Source organism: Chelonia mydas, chromosome 8 (assembly GCF_015237465.2).
Source record: "Chelonia mydas isolate rCheMyd1 chromosome 8, rCheMyd1.pri.v2, whole genome shotgun sequence".
In the NCBI taxonomy this organism is placed as follows: Eukaryota; Metazoa; Chordata; order Testudines; family Cheloniidae; genus Chelonia; species Chelonia mydas.
The window spans coordinates 59,328,767-59,336,443 of record NC_057854.1 but is presented as its reverse complement, the minus strand read 5'-3'; the positions used below and the strand labels follow the sequence as shown (position 1 = coordinate 59,336,443).

General features: G+C 36.4%; 1 long non-coding RNA gene across 1 annotated transcript in view; it reads right to left on the bottom strand.

Moving 5' to 3' along the window:
• Nucleotides 1–7,677, bottom strand: part of LOC122466799 — a 433,007-nt gene that overhangs the window by 55,214 nt on the left and 370,116 nt on the right. The window lies entirely within an intron of this gene.

The following is a 7,677-nucleotide window of genomic DNA, read 5'->3' as shown; positions in this document are numbered from 1 at the left end:
GGGAATTTGGGCACCTGAATCCCATTAATTGCAAGGGGATTTGGAGCTCTATGCAGCTTTAATGAATTCATTCTCAAACTCTCGCAAAAGAGAGCTTTTTAAAGTTGTGATTGTTCCTCTTATAATGGGATGATGAAAGATGATAGAATCAAACATCAACTGAAAAATTGTTAAGTTCTAAGTAAGCCTTGCCCTCTCATACCAGGATGACCTTATCTTCTTGCTCATGGGTGCAGACTTATATACTGATACTAATATGGTTTCATACATGCATATGCAACTTTAAGATATTACACAATAAAAATACTTTATCTCTGACCACAAATGTCACCCACTGTGTCTGATATTTCATCAAATAAACCAGAATGTGTACATCACCTACTGTGCCAGAGATATCTTCACCTAGTCATATAGAACAACTCATGAATAAAAAATTGTCTGCTAATTCACTCAATTCAAGTAAATGCCTACCCTGACACACACCTGGCTTTTTAAATGAGAAATATCCAAATTGACTATATTATGAAAACAACCAAAGATGGCCAACCTGTTACTTCTGTTAAGTCACCTAATAAAAATGTAAGTATTTATTCAAACATATTCATATGAATTATATGCATCACTGTTGTCAAGGTTCCTTCCCCACTCTGAACTCTAGGGTACAGATATGGGGACCTGCATGAAAACCTCCTAAGCTTACTTGTACCAGCTTAGGTTAAAACTTCCCCAAGGTACAAACTATTTTACCTTTTGCCCTTGGACTTTCGCTGCCACCACCAAACGTCTAACCGGATTTATTATTGGGAAAGAGCCGTTTGGAAACATCTTTCCCCCCAGAATCCTCACCAAAACCTTGCACCCCCCTTCCTGGGGAAGGTTTGATAAAAATCCTCACCAATTTGCATAGTTGACCACAGACACAAACCCTTGGATCTTAAGAACAATGAAAAGAAGCATTCAGTTTCATACAAGAAGAATTTTAATAGAAGAAAAAGTAAAAAGAATCACCTCTGTAAAATCAGGATGGTACATATCTTACAGGGTAATTAGATTCAAAACATAGAGAATCCCTTTAGGCAAAACCTTAAGTTACAAAAAGACACAAAGACAGGAATATCCATTCTATTCAGCACAGCTTATTTTCTCAGCCATTTAAAGAAATCATAATCTAACGCATATCTAACTAGATTACTTACTAAGTTCTAAGACTCCATTCCTGTTCTGTCCCTGGCAAAAGCATCACACAGATAGACCCCTTGTTTCTCCCCCCTCCAGCTTTGAAAGTATCTTGTCTCCTCATTGGTCATTTTGGTCAGGTGCCAGCGAGGTTATCCTAGCTTCTTAACCCTTTACAGGTGAAAGGGTTTTTCCTCTGGCCAGGAGGGATTTTAAAGGTGCTTACCCTTCCCTTTATATTTATGACAACTGTATAAGTGCAATGTCACACAACTCAAAGACAATGTAACGTTTATTGAGACATACTGATTGGCATATCTTAGCACAGATTGCACTTGGAGCTCCTTCAGGATTTCAGAGATATGTTATTACTAAAGAATCAGAGTGGTTAGGAGGGTAATTTTAAGTTTATTTATGCAAGTGTATAGCGTCTGCATTACAACCATAATAAAACAACAGCAGCTATTGTAAGTTCTTGGTAGCAATGAGAGCTGGCCACATTGTTCATTGCAGATCAATTGTCTGGCAAACTTAGCCCTGTTGTCTATTTGTGAATTTGGGGAAGTGCTGGGCTCTGCAAATACAGGCCCCAATTCAACAAGAAACTTAAAGCACATGCCTAATTGTAAGAACATAAAGGGCATGAACGTGACTGAAACTGAGCAACATGTTGAAATGAAAATCAGTGTCTGCATCTACTGTTTTTGCAGTATTTGGTCTGCTTTAGTAGTTAACCATAATCACAATTTCACTCAGGGTATATCTACACAGCAGCTGGGAGGCATAATTCCCAGCTCAGACAGACAAACACACACTAGCTCTGCTGTAGCTAGTGCCTAAAACTATCACTGTGATAGCAGTGGCTCAGGCTAGCAGCCCAAGTATGCGGGTTGTGTTTGGGTGGCTAGCCTGCGTGTCTCCATGGCCACACTATTTTTAACATACTAGCTCAAGCACAGATAGTGCAGATAAGTCTACCTGAGGGGTGAGTTATACCTCCCAGCTGCAGTGTAGCTGTAATCTTAAAGTATATTTTTCTTAGCATGAAATCTACTTTATAAAAGGATATGTAGATTACTCTCTTCTCTTTCCTATACATGCTTTCATATGCATGGTAAGAAGAGATGTTGAGCATTAAACTAAAAAGGGCATACTCTACTACAGTACTGAATTAGAGAGAATGCAGTGAAAATAAGTGTGTGACCAATTTAAATTGCTGGTCTGAAATATAGGCAAAACAATGTGTTGGGGCAAAAAATGGTGATCCAAGCATAAAGGCTTAAAACGTTAATGAAAAACAGGGCAGGTATTTGTAACTTCGAGGTTTGGAAAACTTTATCAAAGATTCATAACTGATCTTACCTATTTTGAATACTGCTCAATTTCATGCTTGGTCACATAAACATACAGTACACATACCATTTTCTTTCTGATGGGTGAACAGGAAAAAAGCAAAATGTGTAATAGTATAAAATTACACGTCCTATCACAAGCAAAAGAAAATGAAGAAAGGCAGGAAAAGGGAATAAAACAATTTCTGTTTAGTTAATATCAAAGGGCACAATTTGAAAAGGCCATGAAAAAGTGTTTCAACAGAGCTTCATTTTGGCAGACAAGACAGAATTTGTGTATTCCTATGCACCTATCATATGTAATTATTTGTTCTGTATCAGTCCAATTTAGATAGATATAGGGAAAAATTGTGTCGATATTTTCATCGAGATTGTGACTTAGGCTATGTGCATGCTCAGAGAAATAAGATTACGCCTATGCAGGCTACCTAGACTTGGTACAGAGTAGGTGGGGAGAGCCTTGGGTCCACACCCTCTACTTGCCAGCACAGATGAGCTGGTGGGGAGCAAGGGGAAGGGCATACTTTTCTAGACCAGCAGCAAGCTATTTACCAACCCCCAAGCAAAGAAGATGCAGGAGAAAAATTGTAATTCAAAGGTGTGTATGTGATATAGCATCACCCTTTGCTCAAGGCTGTGTATCCCCTTATATTTGTAAAACACCATGAACACTTACTATATAAGTAATTCTAAAAATATAAAATGAAATAAGTGAATAGCCTTTATGAATTAGAAGCAATTAGTTAAAATGGTTCCATCTTTTGGGCTTTTAGATCTCATGCACATAACAGATTTCAGATATTTTTATGGTTTTATTAGTGGCCTTAATGGTCTTCAAGTGTCATTGCAGAAAAGGATTAATTTGAAAGATGCCCTACACTGTACCTATTTCTTCTGTTAACTCCCACCTATGTCACAGATATAGCCTTTGAATTTTTTACATCTGTTTTAAAACTTTACTGTTGATTTACTTCAGTTTTACAGTGTAACTGCACTGAAGGCAGTGGTGTAAAATTGGAGTACAAAGTGGTGATTCAGGCCCAGATTTTTAAGTGTAATGTTTGACTATTAATTTTTTTCTACAAAGAGAAGGGATAATCCCATAATTTGTAAGGGATACATATGGGACAGATATGTCTTGAATGATTAATAACTAATGATTCCTTCTGGCCCTCAAAAATTAGAAAAACTATTGACCTATGATTATCCCCAAATAGGATCCACCTATAAGAAAATGGTTCACATAATAAGACACTTCATCTAAGGACCCACAGCTCAGCCAACTAGCAGGTGTTCCCCTCCCTAGCTATTAAAATCGCTAAACAGAGTATAGTTAATCACCTAGTCAAGAATCTCTAATTTTCATATGAACAAAACTTCTTTTGCTTTCCCAACCTTTCCAAGTTACCAAAACATACCCTGCTTTTCTATGCAAAGTGTTTTCACCCCAAAATATAAACTACATATTATGTTCCTTGTAAATAACATATTTTTGTACAATCAAAGAATATATGGAGTACGTCCTCTGAAACTTAAAACCAAGGAAATCCTTATCTTCTCATTGTAAATAATTGTTACACTTTAGGAATTGTCTGGTGCAAGGAAGAAGAAATGATAAAAGATATAAACCAGAGTATAACTTCTGAGATATTAACAGACATTGCGTAAAAGGAGGAGATCCAAGCTGATCATAGGGGCAAACAATGAAATCCAATCCATGAAATGAATCAAACTTAAAAAGCTTCTGATAAGAAAAAGATTAAAGAAATTCTTTGTACACCACCATCATCTACTGGATACCAGTGGAAGCACCACTGAAATCTAAGAACTGAAATATAAGCACCTGCTTGGCATATGTCCAATAGGAATCAGAGGGTGGCTCTTCCACAAACCAGGAAACTAGGGTATATAAAATTGAAGTCACCATGTGCTCAAGAGAATTGACTGAACCTAACACAAGAAGCTACAAAATTCTAAATGTAACCATCGGTAAAACCAGACACGTGGAAAGGATTCTTCATCATCCCAGGGTTCAGAGGACAAGAAGAAGTGATGAGATTTCATTTCAAATATTGTATTTCTATTTCTCTTCTTTAATGTAAATAACTGTTATCTTGCTGAAACTGCACTCTCTAATGAGACACTCCAGCCACCATATTTTAGATTTTAACTCCTTTGTAAATCCAAGCAAATTGGACTAAAAGGGATTGAAAAGAATTGTTTTAAGCAATTATCTTTTTTAATATTGTTCCTTTTGGACCAATCTCATCAAAGCATAGTCATCACATTCTTAAAAGGTTCCTTAAAGAAAAGTGCATCCTTGGAGTGTGATAAATGTGTTAGGAACTGAGAATTTATGATCATAAGTAAAGGTAATAAATAATTGTGGTAATTTGCATTGTTCCTTCATGTAACTGCTGAGCCTCAAATCTAGTTTGTGATAATTGCTTGAAAGATCGTTGTGAATTGTTGATTGTTTACTAATGTGGTTCTGGGTGACTACATAAATTGTTGTTGGATTAAGAATAAACAAGTGTCCTGATTTAAAAAAAAGTACTGTTGAAGTTGACCTGAAAAGAGCACAGTGTTAAAACTGCTCATGCTTTCTGGATTTGATAAAAAAGGGCTTATCATATTGGATTCTATTATATATTGGCAAACCTAATTTGTTAGCTTGCAGCTTTAGAATCTAACTAGCACCCTGGCAAATTCATAAATTGACCCTCTTTCACGCTTATAAATTGTATCCATGAGACTCTCTGACATCAAAATGATTCCTCATAGGCCCACGATCCACCTGATTCTGCTTGCAGGATCAGGGCCAAATATTTTAACAAGGTCTCCATGACAACAAACTATAAACCATACAGTATGCTGCTATTGATCTGTTAATTCTAATCTCATTAATCTCAATATCAGCTTTGTGCTCACATCAAGGACAGTTTAATAGATCCATGTATGGAATATGAAAGTATAAACATGTACTTATCTTAAGTTGTTCAATTAGGTATTACATTTGTCTGACATCTGGTCTATCCGATCGTCTGATTTGCTGTTATGCAATTTCAACTGCCCCCTTTTTCAAATGGGATATCAAAATATGGCTTCTACTGTTCAGCAGCAATCATTTTTATGTTACTCTAAAATAAATACATCCTATGTATCTGAAAATGTACAGTGTTAGCTTGATTTCCCCCTTCAGGTTTTATGAGCTTCATGCTTTTGTTAATATTTCTATTGCTTTTATTCATTCTCTGAAGTGGCATATATTCAAGAAAATAAGAAAATTGCAGCGCTTTGCACTGGATAAATCATTTTCTTCTGCTTCATTAATTTCTTTCAACATGTTCCCATTTTCTAACAGTTGTTACAGGTTCTCATCTTGATGTTATGCAGCAGAAAAATGAATGTGAGAGTTTTGGCACTCAGCAGAGAGAAAGGGCAAGAACTATGGAATATGCAGATAGTAGTCAAGTAATAGCTACTTTCAATGTCCTGGGTTTATAAAAATACAGCAGAGATAAGGCAACTGGTCATTTTGGACTCTGTACAATGAGAAAGCTTTCAAGATATGAGCAGCATCTTATTAGGACTTTTGCCCGAGGGGGCACTGCTGTACTACATTTAACATGACATCAAGGCTATTGCAGCTAACTCCACTCTTAGGTTTAGGCACATTAAATCAAAATAATTCAGTACTTAATACTTTCTAAAGAACTGTTTGTGAGAGCATAGAAGTGTGGTTTTTTTACCTTGCAAAGACAAGAAGAAAATCCTTTGATGCCTTTCAACTAGTTTCTTTTTACTTTTTTTTAAGTTTTCACAGTTATGACAGTTTGCTCTACAAACATTGCAACTACCACAAAAGTAATACCTTGTAATACAATAGTAAGAGTACTGTTGATTTTCCATTAATTTGAATTATCTGGATTTAAAGACTTGATGCTGACTGCTAACTGGAAAAAAACCCCAGGGTCCTGGAAATGTACAGCTTACAAATACTAAGCAGCATATTTCAGTGAACTGCCTTATTTGGATTAAAGTGCAAGTACTACATCAGAGCTAGGTATTTATTAGTTGTTGTGATTATTATTCCAGTCATAATGTTATAGTAATATGGTTGATTGTTTTTTAACTATGCACATTTTAATTATATGACTTCTTGGCCAAAATCTAAGCAAGATAAAAATATATAAATCAAACTAGAAGATGGAAAAAAATATAGGGCTGATTGTGTCAAAAGGCACCTAAACACAAAGAACAAGGTTTTTCTAGGGCTCCAAAGTAACAGAAAAACACTTCCTAAGGTCAAAGTGAGAATATGATACAGAGAACACTTATATCTTCTCAATCTTAACACTCTCTGAGCAGCTTCCTTGCTGCTGTTTACACTCTCCTCGGGGACTGGGTGCTTGCTGCCTATAAAATTATTAGGCTCAGCAGCATTCCACTTTGAGCTCTTGCTGACCAATTAGGACTTGCTATCAGACTTCTTGTCCCTTGTGATAGTGGCAGTATTTGTCGGGACAGCTAGCTGTATGGGAGCTGGGGATTTAACCCGTTAGTCTGGTGCAGCAGCTGTCCTTCTGCCCTGCCCTACATAATACAACATTATGTATTTTAAATGTGGGGGAGTTCTATATTGGTCTAAATCAGCATTCTTCACACACATACACCATGCTGTCCAAAAGTTGTGTTACACATCTTGGTTTCAATATACTGGACCCCATCACTAGATAGTTAAACTACAGAACGTTGTTAGTAATCAGATAGTTGCCATGGCAACCTGTCAGAAAACCATATTATCTAAATAAGCATATTTCCTGTAAATCATGGCTAAACAAATGCAATATTCTGTTTCCATGTTATGATTCTCATCATTGTGCAGGGGTTCAGAATGGGAGTTTTATAACTCTACTCACAACTTGCAAAAATAAAAGTAGAAGTGATGACACACTGTCTGTCTGTTATTTGAAGGTATTAATTTACATTATATTATCCCACCCTCTGGTCCTCCCTTACAAATCCCTTAATCCTCTTTTTTCTGCAGTGACATAGAAAGGATTAAAGAATGAGTGCTGCTAATTACCCAGGAATTATGTGATATTTGAAATCGCCTAAAAAAGCTGGGCTTCAGACTTCCATCTGA